This window comes from Nelumbo nucifera, chromosome 1 (assembly GCF_055504915.1).
Source record: "Nelumbo nucifera cultivar China Antique chromosome 1, China Antique-T2T, whole genome shotgun sequence".
NCBI classification, from domain to species: domain Eukaryota; kingdom Viridiplantae; phylum Streptophyta; class Magnoliopsida; order Proteales; family Nelumbonaceae; genus Nelumbo; species Nelumbo nucifera.
The window spans coordinates 41998368-42018864 of NC_142649.1; the positions used below are offsets into that span (position 1 = coordinate 41998368).

At 36.2% G+C, this 20497-nt stretch overlaps 1 pseudogene; it reads left to right on the forward strand.

Moving 5' to 3' along the window:
* The first annotated feature begins 492 nt into the window (after window positions 1-492).
* Window positions 493-19899, forward strand: LOC148803177 (NADH dehydrogenase [ubiquinone] flavoprotein 1, mitochondrial-like; annotated as a pseudogene).
* Window positions 19900-20497: the final 598 nt, after the last annotated feature.

Consider the following 20497-nt stretch of genomic DNA (forward strand, 5'->3'; position numbering starts at 1 on the left):
CTATTTACATGAGATTGTGTATGAATTGTGAGTGTTCAAACATGCAAGAAAAATGAATAGGAAAGCAACAAAGAACAAGGGGAGAATGCAACTACATGTTCAATTTTACAAGAAATCCTACAAGTCTCCAGGTGGTCACACTTGGGGATCTAATAGAAGCTAAGTTCTCTTAATGTGTGTGTGTGTTTTTTTTTTCAACTAAAACAAAGGAGAGGAAAGAGCAGAACGAGAAACAAATACAATTTACTCCTACCCAAAACAAGGCTAATCATATTCAATTATAAAGAAATCAAAAACTACAAATTTTGAGAGATTACCAAAGGAAAAGGGGGGGGGGGGGGGGGGGAGAAAAAAAACAAAAAAGGGAAAGAATACACCCAATGTGTTGTGGTGGAGTATATGGTGCGATAACAGGGTGTGAGAAAGATAGACAGGGCGATTTCAGGTGTGATGTAGGCATTGTTAGGTGAGCTGTTGACGTTCTGGTGTGCGATGAGCAAGATTTCAGGTGTGATGAACATGTTCTGGTGTTATGAGCAAGTTTTCAAGTGTGATGAGCAAGTTTTCGGGTGTGATAAACATGTTTTGAGGTGCAATTAGCAAGTTTTCAGGTGCGATGAACAAGTTCTGAGGTGCGATCAACAAGTTTTCAGGTGTAATGAACAAGTTCTAAGGTGCGATGAACAAGTTTTCAAGTGTGATGAACAATTTTTCAGGTGCGACGAACATGTTTTGAGGTGTGATGAACATGTTCTGAGGTTCGATGAACAGGATTTTGGGTGCGATGTACATGTTTTGAGGTGCGATGAGTTAAACGTGAGCGTGATAAGAAGGTTCTGAGGTGCGATGGAGAGGTTCTAAGTTGCGATGAGAGTGTTTTGAGCTGCGATGGGAGGGTTTTGAGCTGCTATGGGAGGATGATGAAGCTTTGAAAGAGGTGATTTTGATGCTCTGGGCTGTAATAAAACTAAACTCAAGTGTGATTTTGCAGTTCTGGGTTGCGATGGGATTAAGAGGAGGTGTGATTTTGGACTTTTGGGTTGCGATGAGGCTCTAAGGAGGTGCAATTTGGGACTTCTAGGTTGCGATGAGGCTCTAAGGAGGTGCTATTTTGGACTTCTGGGTTGTGATGAGACTATAAAGAGGCATAATTTGGATTTTTGGGTTGCGATGAAGTTGCAAGAGGCTGTGATTTTAAAGTTCTAGGCTATAATGGGACTTGAGTTGCGATTTTGACAAAGGTGTGGTTCTAGGTGAAGCTTCAGCTGTGATTTTGGAATGGGAATGGCTTTGGGTGATTGCGCTAAGAGGGTCTATCATGCCCAACCTTCTTAAGGTGTGATTTTTGAATCACAATCCAACAACTTTTAATTTTTAAGCCTTACAACGCACAACAACTAAGTGCGAACTTGAGCCCAAACGTCTCCCTATAAAGGTCCTTAAATTTCCCTAGTGGATTCACCAGCTATGAACTCTAGGAAGCTCATGGCCTACTCAAAAATATGGAGTCGCCACCCATTTTTTAGAGGAAATGGGCCCTTATTTTCGGATTTGAAAAGTTCGATTTAAGTCTTTGATAGTGACTCCATTGTCTATGGAAAAGGCACACAACTTAGAGATTTTGGGTCTCAAGGGTTGGGAGAGGGAAGGAATTAGGCACCCCTCTCTCCAAGGTGTTGTAGCAGCCCAATACAAGAGTTATTCAGGCTCAATTTCTTTTAGAGAAAAATAGAAATGGCTGTAGGAATTTCTTAAATCTAGGGGAACATGCTTTCAACTTCTCCTAAGACTGATTTTGAAGTGATGTTATCGGGGCTTAGGTATTGATTTCCCTAAGACCCTCGCCTCTCTGCCTCTGTTCTCAGTCAATAAGAAATTGCAAACAATGATTGTCCAACATTTCAGAACCTCAAGCAACCCAGAAAAACTTAAAAAAGAATGGACATTACGAGAACTTTCCAGCAGTGGGAGCTTTCGTATGTACCTTGACGGGAACTTTCCAGCAGTGAGAGTAAGTTCAAAGAATCTTGAATGAGATACTAGGATGGATGGTGTGCTTTTTGGTTTCAAATCTTGCAGGTGAAACAGATTGGCGGATTTTAAGTTTGATCTTCAAGGACTTTGGGATTATAGAGGTTAGGAAAAATGCTCTTTTATCTTCTTCTTCTTTTTAGATCTCTCTCTTTTTGGTTTTCTCCTCTCATTCTTTTTTTCTTTCTCTCTCTGGAGGCCTCCCTCAGGTTTCCGCCCCCTTCCCCTTTTGAGGTCGAATTAGATTAGTATTTATAGAGAAAGAGAGGGGGTCAGGTTTGAATTTGTTCAGCTACAGTGATTGGGATTCAACAGAGTTTTTTTCACACAAATATGCAAAGATTATTCAAAGAAATAGATGCTCAGTCAAGCTTTCCTATTTGGTGAAACCTTTTCTTTTATTTGGGGGTGGTTATCATGGGTTTTGTGCATCCAATGGGAGCTTGGGGTGTGCCTGTCATGGCAGTCTCGTATTTGGGGTTGTCAGTGGCAGAAAATGTAAATTTGATGAACTTTTAAATGTTATTTTGTCTTTTCTTGGTTTTAAGTAGGGATATTTTGGGGGTTTTAGGCTTTTTTGGTCTATTAGGCTCTGTTTTATTGGTCCAAATGTACTAATGAGTCAAGAATGAGTCTGACATCAGCCATCACCCTTTTGAGGCTTCATGTTGGAACAAATGATATGGGAATTTAATCTGGTACGCCGAAATGGTATCTTTCTAGTTTAATGGTCAAACGGATTAATTTGGTCATGAAATTTGGTGTACTAGGGTTTTTTTGGGTCTCTAAACACAGTGGTTTTGATTGGACAAATAGGGTCAGGATGATTGAAATCTATGGCTGACAAGTTCAGATCAATAAGATTTACTGAAATATAATCTTTATTTGATGAAGGGTTAAACGAGGAATTTTGGTATGAAATTTGGTGGGTAAGAATTTTTTATCTTCCCGAATTTGATGGAAGTGATGTATCTTTGATCAAAGGTGTAGATTGACTGATTCAGTTTAGATCATGGTCTTAGCTTATGGTTTTTCAATCAACGAGAGGGCCAGATATGGAATCTTACTTTTTTAATGTTCAAATGGAGGTGTTTGGTTGTGAAACTTGACGTGTTGGGGTTTTTTTGGGTCTCTGAATACAATGATAGGGTCTGAAAGGTCATGAAGTTGGGATGACGGATGGTAAGCTTTAATTAATGAGATTTGCTAAAATAGAATCATTGTTTGATGAAGGGTTAAACGGGGAAATTTTGGGATGAAATTTAGTAGGTAGGTGTGGATTAGGGTGAGGAGTCAAGTGGATGGTTCTGATCTAAGAAAGATATGGCTGAGCTTGGTAATCATTTCAGGGCCATCAGAATGGGATCTTAATGTTTTATAGTTGGTTGTCAAAGATTCGTATTAGGATTCACTAGCTGATTGTTTCCTAGTGATCTTGGGGTATGTATATGTTGGATTTGATTTTGGAGGAGTTGGAATTTGAATATTGCATAAATTGGGGCTATTGGGAAGAAAGTGAATCTTTGAAGTTTAGTCATGAAAACTAATGTGTGACTAAGTTATAGTTTTCTAAGTCTGGGGATGATGTCTGATCGGACGTTGATGTTGATCTCAAAGTTCTTATTCATCCCGTGGGTTGTGTCAAAGGAAGGTATTTCGTGTTTTAGAAAGTTTCATACTAACTTGGTTGTGTTTCCAAGATTTTGGGGTCTGAGAGGAGGGTACAAAGAGGTAAGTTGAAGGGACCGAGCAAAAATTGGGTGCTAACAGCTTGGATCTTTGGGCATTTGGCTTTGAAGTCTAAAATATGCTTTCTTGTTGGGAGTGGGTCAACCACCTAATATGAGGATTGGGGGTGTATTCAAACTCAGAACTCCCGTAGTGGATGTAGTGCCATGATGATGATGATGTTGATGAAGATGAGACAATGCAATTGTAACAAAGAGATGTATGATTTGTAATGTAAAAGATGAGATAGTTGATGATTGCATTACTAATGAAAAGATGCATGATTTGCATGAGATAATTGATGATTGCATACATAGTGCTTACCTGCGTTGAAACTCGGTATTTATATTGATGTTGTTGATTGTAATGGATATGCCTTGGAGATGTATGATGGAATAGATGGTGGTGATGGACTGTATGAGATGTTGACTTGTTAAAAATGATTGTTTTTGTTTTTGTTGTTAGGACTTTCTTGCCTTAAAAGCACTACATAAGTTATTGAATTGCTATCAGCATGTTGCATACAAAGAATTGATCCAAATTATTGACATAGAAGTTTAGTCATTCTTAAGACATATGTGTCACCCAAATCTGCCTAGGTCTAGGTCTTGTCATACGATTAGTAATTCATGATCTCTTTGATTTTGGATCACGTACCAAAGCTCATCATAAGTCACACCCTTGGATTTTCTTCCTCAGTTATTTGTAGCTTGTATAACTTCTACTTTGTGATCTAAGGATATTAACTTTCTTCCTTCATTGATCATGCCATTTGCTTTTTTATACCACATATTTTGGTTGGATGCCCTTTCAGGTTTTCATCCAATAGGCTTTTTTTTTCTTTTGTTTTTTTGGCTTCTTCCTTGTTTTGTGCTCTATCTTCTACTTGAGCTGCCCTTTCAAGTTTTCAACTTAGCATGATAGAGAGATGTCAAAAAAGAAGCTGATCAGGGGCCCATCAGAAAGGGAGATCATGCAATGATCTAAGGGCATCATGGCAATGATGTGCATTCAGCCATGATGTTCGCAGAGAGCCACATAAGTCTAGACATGGGCCAAGTACTTATGGCCCATGAACGAATTTCATTCATTCAGCACATCACAAGCACAAACACATAAATTTATCCAAATCAATCAAAGCTTGTACAACCCTAATTAATTTAGGTTAACACACAATCATCCCATTAAAGGTCCAAAATTATCCAATAATTTCATCTTGGCATATAGGCTAAATCACAAAAAGCAGTTCAGCCCACATAGCAATCCATGCTGAAATGGGTTGATTTTGCTTTAACTTAACACAAATAGGGATTTCAAGGGAGGGTCGAATTGTTCCATGTAATGGGCCATCAAACCCTTGGCCCAAAACCGATTTTGAGCCACCAAAACATGACCCATGGGGTTGTTATCAAACCTCATCAAACCATAGGTTCGGCCCAACTAATTTGGACCAAACTAGGTCAAAGGGTTTGGTGTCCCAAACATGCAACAATTCACAAGAAAATGATCTGAAAATTTTCAGCCAAAATTGATAACCAACACAACAGATAAAAACAAATAACAAGTTAGGGCTGAAAGTGTGATGGTCTGAATCTGATCTGGACGAACTACAACCCTGCAAAAAACTGTTAATCGCAGATTGCAATTTTTCTACAAAACATTTTCCTCTGCGCACTCCAACAAGTCTTCTGATGTAAAAAAAATAGAAAACCCTAATTTTCTATTACTTAAATAAAAAAAAACCTAATACATTTTTCTAAAAAGAAAAAATTATTACAGACCAAAACATCAAATAATAAATTTCCCAGGTGCACAGATTTTGTCACCATAAAAGAATTCGATCTCCATCACACAATCAGCCCAAGAACCAAAGAAATCATGGTAGAACAATTCTAAATTATATCAGAATATAATCATAAAAATTTCATATAATTCACCCAAAAACTGAGAACTGATTTCTCAAAAAACTACAAACTGCTCAAATCGGCTAGACTAGTTCTATCGATTGAGCCTTGGTTCAGATTTAATCTTTTCGGTTCAAGATTGAACCTTTGTCTCTAATACCACTGAAGGAAGGTGAAATTCATCATATGGATGGCTGAACCATGCTAGTTTCAGAAAAAAACTGCATTTTTCTAGGATCGTTCTTGTACCGAAATCAAATCAGATTTGAAACCAAAAGGAGGAAGATGTATACCTGATACGAATTCCACAGATGTAGCTCACAAAGTGGTAGTTCACGCCCAAATCAAATCCCAAAACCAGCTTTCACTAAAGATGGCATAGCTTGGAATGAAGCCGGTTCAGCAATGCAGTTTTCACAAAACTGCAATCCAACTGTATGGATCGAACAAGGGAGATGAGCACAGTTTTTCTCTGCAATTTTCTTGCAAAATTCAGTGAAAGAACTGATCAAAATCAGTCCCAAGAATTGGAGATTGATCTAGGGTTTCTGGGTGACAAGAGCAGAGAGAGAACTGAAAGTAGAGAGTTCATCAGTATAGGCTCAAAATTGGCCCAACATTTAAATGATCCCTGAGTTCAACCATCCTATGAAGGCCCAAGGATAATGGACTTAAGTAAGATATAACCCATCAAGTAAATAGCCCTTAATGGTCTCTTACACTTAACCTCCCAGCGCACAATGATCAAACACTACTCGACAAGGAAGGACCTCTTCCCTAATTGCAAGGTGCAGTGTTGCACTCTCTGCTCAGATGGGTCCCAGGAATTAAAACCTTTTTGCAAACTTTTTTTTAAAATATGATATATATATGTATATATATGATAAATATATTTTGCAAAATAAATCTTAAACATGGTTGAAATCCACTGCTGGCAGTTTTGGTTTCCATCAGAAAGAGTGGAGTCCCGATCATTCACTTTGTCCGACAAAGGGGCTGATCCTATTACTATGATTACCCCCTAAAGTGAATTCCAAACTGCTCCAACATACCTAGGTTTTGACCCCCAAAGGATCTCACTGATTGGCATATCAAAGATAGTCGGATCTGACACCCAGTGCAATATCGCAATCAAGTCCAGGGGTTATGTGCAAGTTTCTAGTTTTTCTCATCAGTCTACAAGGTCCAGGGCATAAATGGAAAATGGTTAAGGTTTATTTCTTCAATCAAACACACACTGCGTGTGCTTCAGGTCTATCCTTAGCAGTTGAGACAAGCTGCTCCAACTTATTTGGCAACACATTATTGTCATTCTTGGTAGGATAAACTCTCCAAGTCTATCCAACGGCTAAGAACATTCTAACTAACATGAGTCCCCTAAGTGTCCAGTTTAAGGGGTAATTTTCATAGAAACATACCAATGACAACATGAAATAATTATGTACTTTTATTCATTTACAATAAATATATCTGTACATCAATCTGATTGGAGATAAGGGCATACGCTGTCTAATAGATTCAACAACAGAGTTTTCAACAAAACTACAACCCAACTGCTTGAATCGAACTAAGAAGGTGAGACTGAAATTCCTATGAATTTTTCTTGCAAAAATTAGAAGAAAACTGATCTCTATCAATCCTTGAAAGCCTAGGTCGTGATAGGGTTTCCTAGAAGACAAAAGAGAAGAAGAGAAAACAAAAGAGTGGTTTTCTAGTCTGGTTTTCCCTCTTCTTCTTTTATCTCCTTATGGACCACTCTCCTAATCAAATTAGGAGATTATCCAGATCTAATTTGGATCTGAACTCTATTAAGAGAAAAGCCTTATCCTCTTAAGAGGATGGGTGCTCCATACCCATTTCCAAACCCAGATTTGACATAGAGCACATGACAACTTGACAGTTTTCTTAATCTTATTAATTATGGGCATTAGGCCAATTTCCTTTAAAGTCTAATGACCCAATATATAGGCTTTATTTGAGTGGCGCGGGACTACACAATAACCTCAAATAAGTCCACTTGGGTTCATCCCAACCTCTATGAAAAGGCTTAGTTGAATTTATTGCTAATCACAGTGAACCCCAGAGCACATCACTTTGGGTTCAATATGGTCCCAACATTTACACCTAAATGATTCTTGAATTTAGCTATCCTATGAAGACCCAAGGAAATAAACTTAAGTAAGATAAATCCCATCAGGTATTCAATTTTGTAATGGTCTCTTACACTTAACCTCTCATCCCATAATAATCAAACACTGCCCGATAGGAAAGAACCTTTCCCCTGGCTGCAAGATACAGTGTCACGCTCTTTGCTTGAATGGATCCTGAAAATTAAAATCTTTTGCAAAATTTTTTCATAAAACATAATATATATCGTATAAATATACTTTGCAAAACCAAATCTCAAACATAATTGAAATCCATTGTCGGCAGTTTAGGTTTCCATCAAAGAGAGTGTAAGTTCTATTATTCACTTTATTTCAGAAAGGGGTCGATCCTATCACTATGATCACCCACTTAGATGAATTCTTAGACTGCCCCAACATACCCATGTTTTGATCCTTAATGGATCTCACTGATTGGCATATCAAAATAGCTCAATCCAATACCTAGTGCAATACCATATCAAAATAGTCCAATCCAATATCAAATTATTTGGGTTCAGTGTTTCATCCAAGCACACATTATATGTGCTTTAGGTGTAACCCTAACAGTTGAGACAAGCTGCCCCAATTTCTTTGGTAGCACATCAGTGTCAACCTTGGAAGAATTAATTCCCCAAATCTATCCAACGGCTGAGAACATTTTAAACTAAGACGAGTCTCATAAGTGTTTAATTTAAAGTGTAATTACACAAAAACATACCAATATCAACATGAAATAATAATGGACTTTCATTTATTTACAATAAATGTATTTGTACATCAATCTAATTGGAGCTAAGGGCATACACTCTCTAATAGTTGGTGGAGTTCCAATAGGAGTAATGAAAATGCTAGGATCACAAAATTCCTTTTGTTCACCCAGGAAATTAATGGAAGTATCGAATTTTTCCCCTGCATTTGCAATAGGTCTCAGTAAGTAAGAATGTTGCTATCAATCAAATCTTGAAATGCAAACTTTAACTGCCAATAATGGTCGGTGGTGTGACTGGGCCCTTAAGTATAATTACAGTAAGCATTTTCATCATAATTTATAGGCTTGGGCTCTCGTGGAGGTCTCCATATAAGGAACTACAAAAATCCTCCTTGAACTAAAGTAGGGAGTAGTTGAGAATGAGGACATGGCAAAGGGGAAAGCTTTCTTTTTTCGTTTCAAGGAGACTACTGAGTGATTGGGGTTATAGTAGGCAGATGATATGTTTGTGCTTGTGCGGGTAAGGGATTATATGTCTACTTGGGGGCAGTCTAACTGATTTGAGAAGATCCAGGATAGGCTACAACTTTGATACTTTTTGGATAATGGGCTTGAGGCATCTCAGAGTCAAAAGTAGATATAGTTTGTACTTCATTCTCTTCTTGATGATTAAGAGGGGGTTTTCCAAGCAATGATAAATTTCCCGAGATCATCATCGGATTAATTCGACCTTGTACAATCAATAAGGTATGATATGGATCCTTCAATGTCTTAATGAACAACCTCACCATCTCTTCCTTTGGCATTAGGTGCCATAACCTAGCTATCATTTCACATCATCGATATACATAATCCAAGAAACTTTCTCCTGACTTCTGAGTAAGAGACATAAAATCTGATCGATCAAGTGCAAACTCCATGTTGTAAGAAAACTGGTCTAAGAATGATTCTGAAACACCTTTCCAAGTCCTTTTCTTTTCATCTACCAAATTTGCAAACCAAGTTCTAGCACTCCCTATAAGTCTCTTTTGGAACATCTGAATGAATAACTTTTCATTTAAGCCGTATTAAAACATGTCACCACAAAAGATCTTCAGATGGGTTCGTGGGCATCCCTTTCTATCATACTTTTCAAGGTCTGGCATCTTAAATTTAACAAGCAACTTTGCATTAGGGTACAGACACAACTCTTTGAAATCTGTAACTCCCAAGTTCCAAACCTCTTTCAGCCTCTTCAACTCATCTTTCATCTACTCTAATTCAATCATTAGGAAATCTTGGAGTGGTGACTAAATGGCAGTCATATTCAAATTCTTTCCTCGACTAATGAGCCTGTTTGGTTCCCATAGTATAGATAAAGGGAGACAACCAGTATGTTGTTCCTAGCATAGGTGTAGAATTTTGGGTTGAAGAGGGTCCAAAGGCATATGATGCAAGATAGAATAATGCTTGGGTTCCCATGACGGGAGCAAATTGAGTAGTTTGGGATTTCTTAGCTTGCAAATTAGCCAACTTAACAGACATATCATTCAATTTTTCTTAGAGATGGAGGTAGCCACTTTAAGGGACATGAGTCGGTACTGTTGTCTCTGAATTTGGTGGGACTGTCACTTAGGTGATGCAATCAGCCTTAGGAAGGATTTGAGACATGGTAAAGAATATGGGTTGAACCGCAAAGCTTTCGAAATTCCAAATCTTCGAGAATAACACTTCTTAAAAAGGGACCTTAATTAGATCATCACACATCATAATCTCATATTTTGCTTATTATTCTATGACCTACCTTAGGCATCTTCTTTTTCTCTCTTTTTTTTTTTCTATTTTTTCTTCTTTCCTTCTTTCCTTCTTTTTTCTCCATTTGTATATTATTATTATTATTATTTTAATTTCTCTATTTTCTTTTTTTTAATATTTTTCTTGGTTTGACTTTCTTATTTTCCCTTGCATACATCTTCTTTTTCTTTATTTTAACTTTTATTTCATTTTCTTTATATTTTTTGTTGATATTTTCTCTCATTTTTATTGATTTTTTTTGGTTTGTTGATTCTAGCTTGCCTAAAAGACTTATTCTCTTGGGGAACTCCTCTATTCTCTTGCTTTTTCTTGGATTTTTTCATTTTTTTCTTTTAGGTATTTTCATTTTTCCATCTATTCCCTATTATTATTATTGTTGTTGTTGTTGTTGTTGTTGTTATTCCTACTCTTTTTTTTTTATATCTTAATTGCCTTGGTTGACCCTAGACATCTTGAAATATTGTTGGCCCTTCAAGGACCTCAACAACAACTGTCGACTTTCTTTAGCTAGATACCAAAGCACTTAAATGAATTGAGGTCGCCATATTACAATGTTTCTCCAGAGGATGTTTCGGCCTTATCAAGGTTGTCTTCTTCCAACATGACACCTGATGTTGATCTAAATCTCACTACAAGAAATATGACTTTTAGCTACAAACAAAACCATAGTTGAATGTTAGAAAAATCGTAGCTAGCTATATAGCTATGGTTTAGCTACAAACAAAAAACTATAGCCTATGTTCACGTGGCTATAGCCTACAACTACAGTTAAACAAATCTGTGGTTATAGCACATCTATAGCTACTGTAGTTGTCCATGAATAGAGGATGGATGCAAACCATATGAGCCTTTAGCCATGGAACAAACTGTAGCTAAAAGATGCATATAGCCATGGTTTTTTGTAAATCGTAGCTATTATTCAAATCTATAACCACATATTTTTCGTAAACCATAGCTAAAATCTTTTATTTATAGCTACAATTTGTTGCAAACCATAGCTAAATGCACCACCTATAACCATGTTTTTTTCTGCAAAACCGAAGCTAAATACTTCAACTTATAGCTATGGTTTTTGAAAAACTGTAGCTAAAATGTGCAATATAGAGCTACAATATGTTGCAAAACCAAAGCTAAATATGCCACTTATAGCCACGATTTTTTTTTTGGCATAATCGGAGCTAAATACTTTAACCTATATCTATGGTTTTTGACAAATTGTGACTAAAATGTATGATCTATGGCCACGTTTGTAGCAAAACCGTAGTTAGATATATTCAATCTATAGCCACGATTCCAATAAAGCCGAAGCTAAATGCATCAACTTATAACTACAGTTTTTGATAAACCGTGGCTAAAATCTGAAATCTATTCAATCTATAGCAACGAATTTTTTGAAAAAAATAGCGATAAAATACTTGTTTCATTCATACATACCCCATAGCTAGTTGTTCAGATTAAAATAATAAATTAGTGCTAATTGGAACCACCACCTTAAAGCAATACCTGTTTCATTCATACATCACATGTAAATTATATAATAATTTTTAATAAATGGTTATATTACTATTATAAGAAATTATATTCAATGTATAATTTGAATACATCCATTGTTCTACAAAAAAGAAATATATTCATTGTTTAAAATGTATTACAAATGTCAAATTTTCCTCAATACATGTTAAAGTCTATAATAAAAGAAGTATCCACTCTCTCCAACAAGCTTTAAGAGTCATTCATTGCATGCTTAACCTACAAAGAAAAACAAACAAAAGTCAGAACAAAGATTATTTTGATGGTCTAATTAAATATGCAAAAAGTGAAGGAAACTACGTAATAAAATTCATTAGTAGTTTGTCAATGCAAAATAAATTTTGAATTTCTAATTGAGTTTGGTGTGCTTGTTTAACTACTTTATGAGAAAGGTGGAAAATAGATTGCATGGAGGTTACAATATTGATTTCAAGTTTCTTTAATTTCAGTTGTGTTTTTCAAATTTAGATATTTCTTTATAATGCTAGACATTTTAAGAAAGATAACATGCACCAAATTCAGACGAAGTGAAATGCAAAGGTGATTGTTGAGAGAGTGGGGAAAGGTGAAAGATGGAAGACTTGAAGAAATTTGTGGATGTGGAAGTAGGTCAAGGACAAAGGAAAAGAGAGTCGATGGGGAGTGGAGTTAAAGATGTTTTATGAGAAGATAACATTGACTAGGGAAAGCGAATATTGATCGGCTTACAGATTGACTAATGGAAATTGAGAAATCTTTTGGCCTTATCCTTTTTTGGAGGGAAAGGATAGTGAAGAAGCCAATTGAATACTTTGAAAAAATAGAACAAAAGAAAAGCAAATGGGGAAGGGGGTAAGGTTTGGGAGTAAGTAAGTGGAGGAAAGAAAGTTTAAATTGAAAATGGAGTCTTGGTATCATGGTCATTTAGGCATCACCTATTCTTGATTTATAAAATTTTGTCAAGTTATTGATTATGGACTTTAGAATATCCTTGGGGAAGTTTGGGATTTCAAAGTTGTAGTTTGGTTAATCTATATTGAATTGTTTTTATGTCGATCTCCATGCACTTGCATCTTTAGTTAAAATCCCCGTGGTTCTCTTCTTTGCATTATTTGTCCTCCCTTGCAGCAATCTCGCAATTGTTGCCCATTTATTTCCATGAATTGCATGTGATGAAGGGCTTACGCTGCATGTTGAGGTCAAGTTGATTACACCACCATAGCCAACAAGACTTGCCAGACCGCCTACATTCTACATATTTGACATTGCCGGGTAATAACTCCATCAACTATCACCATTGAAGTACAAAGTATAACTAACATCAGAAGAAAGGAAAAAGTACATTGCAGCCAATTCCAAAACTTTGAACTCCACAACAACCCTACACAATTCAAAATGATAAACACTCCCACCCTAAAGCATCAATACCTACTCGTGAGTTGGCATCAATTCTGAGCTGACACCTACCCTAACTGTATAGTGGGGCTAAGAATTCTTAGCATGTGCTGAACAGTCATTCTCCCTAATATTTAATGACTTCTCAAGTTCTAGGAATGACACTTTAAGCCTGACTCGATATGCGGGAAGTAGATGGGAGCTGATTTGAAAGGAAGACTAACATTTACATGCCTTCCAAATAATGAGTATAAAGCAAATGCATCACTATCAACATCGTCAATGACCCAAGGAACAAAGACAAACTTGATCAGAGGTATCAGGATTAATGTATATAAAACAAGTGATAATGCTCCCAGAACACCTTCCTCATAGGAGATCTGTTAGACATCACACTAAAAGTATATGATGGACTTGCATTCCAACATCACCCAAAAGAAACACTGCAGGAAAATGGGGCTATAGCTACTGTACTTTAGCTACGGACATCAAAACCATACCTAAAAGTTGGGCTATAGCCATGGACATCTTCCTATCCGTGGCAAAAAGTTGAGCTTTAGCTGCGGTCATTCTGTCCGTAGTTAAAAGCAGTTTGTCCGTAGCTAATAGCTACCTACAACCACGATTTTTAGGCATCTGTGGTTACAAGTTAAGCTGACCTATTACTACGGTTTTTTGTTCATGGTTAAATACCACTTTCTTTGTGGCTAAAAGCTACTTATAGCTATAGCCACAAATTGTAGTTATCCATGGTTATAACTATGAAATTGATCTTTAACTACAACAATCTTATTCATGGCTAAATAACACTTGTTGCGGCTAAAAGCTATTTATAGCTATAGCCACGGATTTTAATTATGAGTAGCTATAAGGTCATATAAATATGATACCATAAATGTTTAACAACCATACCCTTGAGGAACAAAATATATTTGGAAACTATTCAATAAATTGATTATAAAATAGTATACAATATTTAAGAAATAAGAAATATATTAAATATTAAATAATGAATAAATTGATAAAAAATAGTAAACTAGCAAATATTTATTGTAATGGTTAAAAATGTAATGTATGAAAAACTAATAAATAATAATGATATATTATTGATTAAAGATACTAAGTATTTACTAATTACTATTAATAGTTGAGAAATTATTAAAATAAATATACATGACTAATAATTAATAAAATATTATTAATTCATTACTAATGAAAACAATAATAATTAATGGTTACTATTTCATAATAACTAAAGATAATAACTTATAAAAATACAAATGCATATTTCAATTATTATGTAACTAATTAAAAAATAATCATAAAAATTAATTTAATTATTTAAATAAATTATTAATGAGTATCAGATAATTATTTGATAATAAATTATATATGACTCCTCATTTATAATTAATTAATTAATAGTAAACTAATAGTTAATTATTAATGAGAAAATACAATTTATTATTAATTAGTTAAATATAATTAAACTAAATTATTAGCAATTTCATAAATAAATGATTGATAAATTAATAGTTATAAAATATAAATAAAAATCAATAATTAATAATTAAGTGTGGATTTAATATTAATAATTAATAATTAATATGGTCATGTTATGGAGATGACCATATCAAGGGTAGTCGTAGAATTATAATGCCCAATCTAATCCATTGCAAAAAGTTCTTTAGTGTTTTTTCATAACTTTTTAGCAATTCAATGCTAATTTCAGCACAACCAAACTAACTCCTAAGTCATATAAGTATGGTTCTGAATACAAGAACAAGTCAAAACTTGTTGACCAACCCTTGCCCAATTCAGTCATACCCCTAACTCTATTTTCTCCAAATAATTGGCCAAAACTATCCACTTTCTTGGTGCAACATGGGAACTAATGAACTAGTCCTATTGGATGTTCCTTTTCCTTTTTTCCTTTTTTATTTTGCATAACCTTTTTTCCATCTACGTGTTCTAAAGTGCTAAAGTCACCTTATCTGCTCGCTATTTTTTATTAAAACACCTTTTTTTGGCCTCAAATCCTAATTTTTACATTGAAATTTTAAAAATATAATAAAAAATATATATTATAGTAGAATATATTTATGGGTCCTAGGCCTGAATTAGGGCCACAAATTTTAGGACCAAGCATAAGCTAATACTTTAAGTTTTCCATTGACCACAAATTATAGATAATGTATACATATATACATATGTTAATTTATGTTATATCATCCAAGGTTTTAAAAACCAACCTAGAATTGAAACTACTTTAATCACTAGTTTCCAAGTCATTGGTTCGACTATCCAGTCCAAACAGATTGGATGTGACAATTTAAAAATAAAAAATGGCCTAAAATCGTTGTCCAGGTCAAATGAGTAATGGTTCAATTCGGCCATTACTGGTCAACAGGTCGTTGACTAAAAGCCTATTTATCAATGTTTTTCAGTCTACCATTGACCCAAATAGTCAAACTGCTCGAACCATCACCTGACTAGGGGTGCTCATAAAAAAATAAAAAACTGAATAAAACTGAGGAAATTGAACAAAAAAATCCAACTAAGTGAAGCAAACAGTTTGGTAAATATTTAAAATACATCATTATATTACCTATATAATATACATATTTATAATATATTATATTTTACATATTTATATATTTCTTTATGATAATATTATAAATATAAAAAAAACAAAAACCAGTGGACCAGTTTAGTTTCAAAAATATGCCCACGGTTCGTAAGCACCCCTACACTCGACTCTCTTTCTTCAGTCTAGTTTTCCCAATTGAGCTGAGCCAATCCAAAGTCAACTCAAGAATGGAGAACTATGATTTTCTCAATTAATTATAATACTATTGTAATTATCAAAATTGTCAAATTTTTATTAGTTAATTTTATTTTTATTAAATTAACAATTTTAAATTAAAATGAAATGAATACTAAATTGTTACTAATTTTGTTATATTAATCAATTTAAATATAACTTTATAAGTTATTGAATTTTATTAATAAAATTATTAATTATTTTTAAAATGTTAGATTTATTATTATTTATTAATTAATATAAACATAATTTATAATGAATATGATTATTAATATTTGTAGTAAGTCCTAACTATAACTAATCATTTAATTATTTTCTAAACTTAATTGTAAATTTTAGAATTTGTTAACGCGTTCAAAAAATTCCCACCTTTGTATTTTCTCTTTCCCTCCCACCCACTAAACCAATCTATGCTTCTCTTTCACTATTTCTTTCTTTCTCTTACCTTTCATTTTGGAACTCTTTCCTCTCCATCAATCAACCCAACAGGCCTATCGGTTAAAGTCCTATATTGCCCTATTCCACTCTAAACACTCTTCCCCACCAACCTGCAAGCTAAAGCCCTCCATTGCCTTGAACCCCTTTGGAGTATTCTTTGTTCCTTGTTTCTTATTTGTTTCCTACCTCCCACAAAACCCTCTTCTTCTCCATTTAGCTGACCCACATAGTCCTCCATTATGCTAAGGTTCCACAGCTAGCACCCATCAACAATCCATTGGTCATGATTTAGGTAACCAACAAGCAATAGTTTCAAGTATGAATTCCTTTCTTTCTCTCTCTCCATCTCTCACGAAAAAACTGTAACATATTCTTTGTTTTATGATGAAGAAAAGATTTTTTGTTTCTCTAGATACTGATAGGCCCCCAATTAACCTTACGTATGCCAGGAAGGGGAAAGGTCAGCTTTCGGCTAAGGGGGTAAATAATTGAACATGGGGGTAATTATGGCTGGAGGGAATAAGGAGAGTCTTGAGGCATTTATAGCTATGTCAATTAGGAATAAGAAGAGTGTGGGCATTTATATCTTGGCCAGCTGGGCATTTATTTAGGGAGTCAGCTATGCTGTAAGAAGAGTATAAGAAGGGGCTTTGGGGGATGGGGGAGGGAGGCTATTATTGAGTGAAGAATACTATGAGTGATTGGGAGAGCCGGCGGTCTCTCGAAGAACCGACCAACTGTTAATGTTCTTCTTTTCTTCTGAATGAATACCAGTTCCTTTGTTGATGTTCTAGTTGTGTGAATTCTGCTGTGTGTCTGAGATTTGTGTGTCAAGTTTCTGGGGCATATCAGTGGTACAAGAGCGCATCTTTCCTCGGCCATGGTGATAGCTAAGGAAGTGGCATCACAGGTGGAGGGTTTTGAAGAACACTTGACTTCTCTGCATTCTGAAGTGGATGGCTTGCGTGATGAGATAACAGCTGGACTTTCGAAGATCTCGTCTCTGGAAGGAAGCGTTCAAGATCTGGTGAGACGTTTTGATCTGTTGCTTTAGCAACAGGCCTATTCAGCTCCTTTGTCTACGACTGACATTGCTCCTCCTTTAGTCGCATCGAGTTGTGCGGCTGACAAAGGGAAGAGTGCGGCATTTCCGACATCTTCCTCGATGCCGGTGCCGGAACATACTCCTGATTCACTTCCTCGGAAATTGGAGTTACCTAATTTTGATGGGAAAAATCCAGACGACTTTTTTTTTCGTGCGGAGCGTTATTTTGAGATTAATGGATTGCTTCCAGCAGAGCGTCTGCGAGCTGCAGTTGTCTGTTTAGAGGGTGATGTATTGGCGTGGTATTATTGGGAGGATGGTCGGTGACCTTTTCGTAGTTGGGCAGAATTCAAGGAACTCCTCCTTGAACGTTTTTGGTCAACTCAGGAGGGAAACTTGCAGGAACAGCTTCTATCATTACGTCAATCCACTACTGTTAAGGAATATCGTCGCCAAATCGTGGTGCTCTTCGCCCCCTTACGTGACCTACCAGAATCAGTCCTTGAAGCAGCATTTGTTAATGGGTTGCACGACCCTTTCCTGAATGGTGCCATGAAGCGGGGTGACTGGTATAGAACCAAAGACTTGGTACCTAAGGGCTCTGATTGGATTGTCAATGAAATGAAGAAATCTAGTCTTCGAGGCCGTGGTGGAGCTGGTTTTCCATTTGGCCTGAAGTGGTCTTTCATGCCAAAAGTTTCTGATGGCCGTCCTTCTTATCTTGTTGTCAATGCTGATGAGAGTGAGCCAGGAACATGTAAGGACATAGAAATTATGCGCCATGACCCACATAAGCTACTAGAGGGTTGCTTGATTGCAGGGGTTGGTATGCGGGCCACTGTTGCTTATATCTACATAAGGGGAGAGTATGTAAATGAGCAGAAAAACCTTGAGAAGGCAAGGAGGGAAGCTTATCAAGCTGGACTTTTGGGAAAAAATGCATGTGGATCTGGATATGATTTTGATGTTCATATCCACTATGGAGCTGATGCTTACATTTGTGGAGAAGAGACGACATTGATGGAAAGCCTTGAAGGAAAACAAGGAAAACCAAGGTTGAAGCCTCCTTTTCCAACTAATGCAGGGCTATACGGATGCCCAACAACTGTTACAAATGTTGAAACTGTGGCCGTTTCCCCCATCATTTTAAGGCATGATCCTGAATGGTTTGCTAGTTTTGGTAGGAAGAACAATTCTGCGATATATCAATGGGACAAAGCTATTCTGGGTCTCAGGCCACGTGAATAAGCCTTGTACAGTTGAGGGGAGATGAGTATTCCATTGAAGGAGCTGATAGAGAGGCACTGTGGAGAAGTTAGAGGTTGATGGGATAATTTTCTTACAGTGATACTAGGGGGTTCTTTTGTTCCACTGATTCCAAAGCACATATGTGATGATGTGTTGATGGATTATGATGCACTCAAAGTTGTCCAAATGGGTTTAGGGACAGCTGCTGTAATTGTGATGGACAAGTCAACTCATATTGTGGAGGCAATTGCTAGGCTCTCTTACTTCTATAAGCATGTAAGTTGTGGGCAGTGCACACCATGCAGGGAGGGGACAGGATGGCTGTGGATGATCATGGAGAGGCTGAAGGTTGGAAATGCGAAGCTGGAGGAAATAGACATGCTTCAAGAGGTGACAAAGCAGACACACCATCTGTGCATTGGGCAATGCTGCTGCTTGGCCTGTGTAGGGACATATCAGTGCGCGGTGTGCGTCCATCCACTATGCCCGGAGTTACTGGTTTGGAAATACTTATTCATTGGCAGGGCCTACCTGATTTTGAAGATTCTTGGGAGCCTTTTGGCTTGCTTCGAGACCAATTTCCTCATTTTAACCTTGAGGACAAGGTTAGACTTTGGGTGGCGGGTAACGATAGGCCCCCAATTAACCTTACGTATGCCAGGAAGGGGAAAGGTCAGCTTTCGGCTAAGGGGGGAAATAATTGAACATGAGGGCAATTATGGCTGGAGGGAATAAGGAGAGTCTTGAGGCATTTATAGCTATGTCAGTTAGGAATAAGAAGAGTGTGGGCATTTATATCTTAGCCAGTTGGGCATTTATTGAGGGAGTCAGTTATGCTGTAAGAAGAATATAAGAAGGGGCTTTGGGGGATGGGGGAGGGAGGCTATTATTGAGTGAAGAATACTGTGAGTGATTGGGAGAGCGGGCGGTCTCTCGAAGAACTGACCAGCTGTTAATGTTCTTCTTTTCTTCTGAATGAATACCAATTCCTTTATTGATGTTCTAGTTGTATGAATTCTGCTCTGTGTCTGAAATTTGTATGTCAAGTTTGTGGGACATATCAGATACAAGGGCTTGTTCGATCAGTGCTAAAGGACAAAGGTGCGACTTCATTGGCTTACCCCTGAGATTTTCCTTAGAAGGTAATCTCACTCAATCAATTGGAGATTTTCTGTCTTAAGTTATTTTTCACCCAGGTTAATATTTGTTGCTTTCAATTTTATATCCATGTTGTGATTCGGGCACACAAATGCTTTTCCATCCTAAGTATAGATTTGGACAAGCAAGCTTGAAAACAGTGTGGAACGCCAAATGGCCAAGAATTTATCTGTTCCTTCTACTTGTTTAAGCACTACTTTTTTTATAGACTTAATTAGAGACCTGAAACTAGACTATTTACTACCTATGCCATTGATCAATTGGAAGATATAAAATAAAATAGTCCAGTCCCATCTTATGCCTAGTTCCTGCAAAAGAAAGGATAAATTGTAAAAAAAAAAAGAGAGGGGTGGAGGGTCGGCTTAAAAGTTCAAATATTTTAAGAAAATCATTAGTAAAATTCATGCATCTAGAATAAAAGATTTAATTCTATTGTTATTTAATTAGTATCAATCAAGCCAAAACTGCCAAATGTTTGATTTTTTTTACCATTGAATACTAGTTTGATGGTTATTAATTTAATAAATTCCAGATGTAAATCATCCCTTTTACCAGTGAGTACTAGTT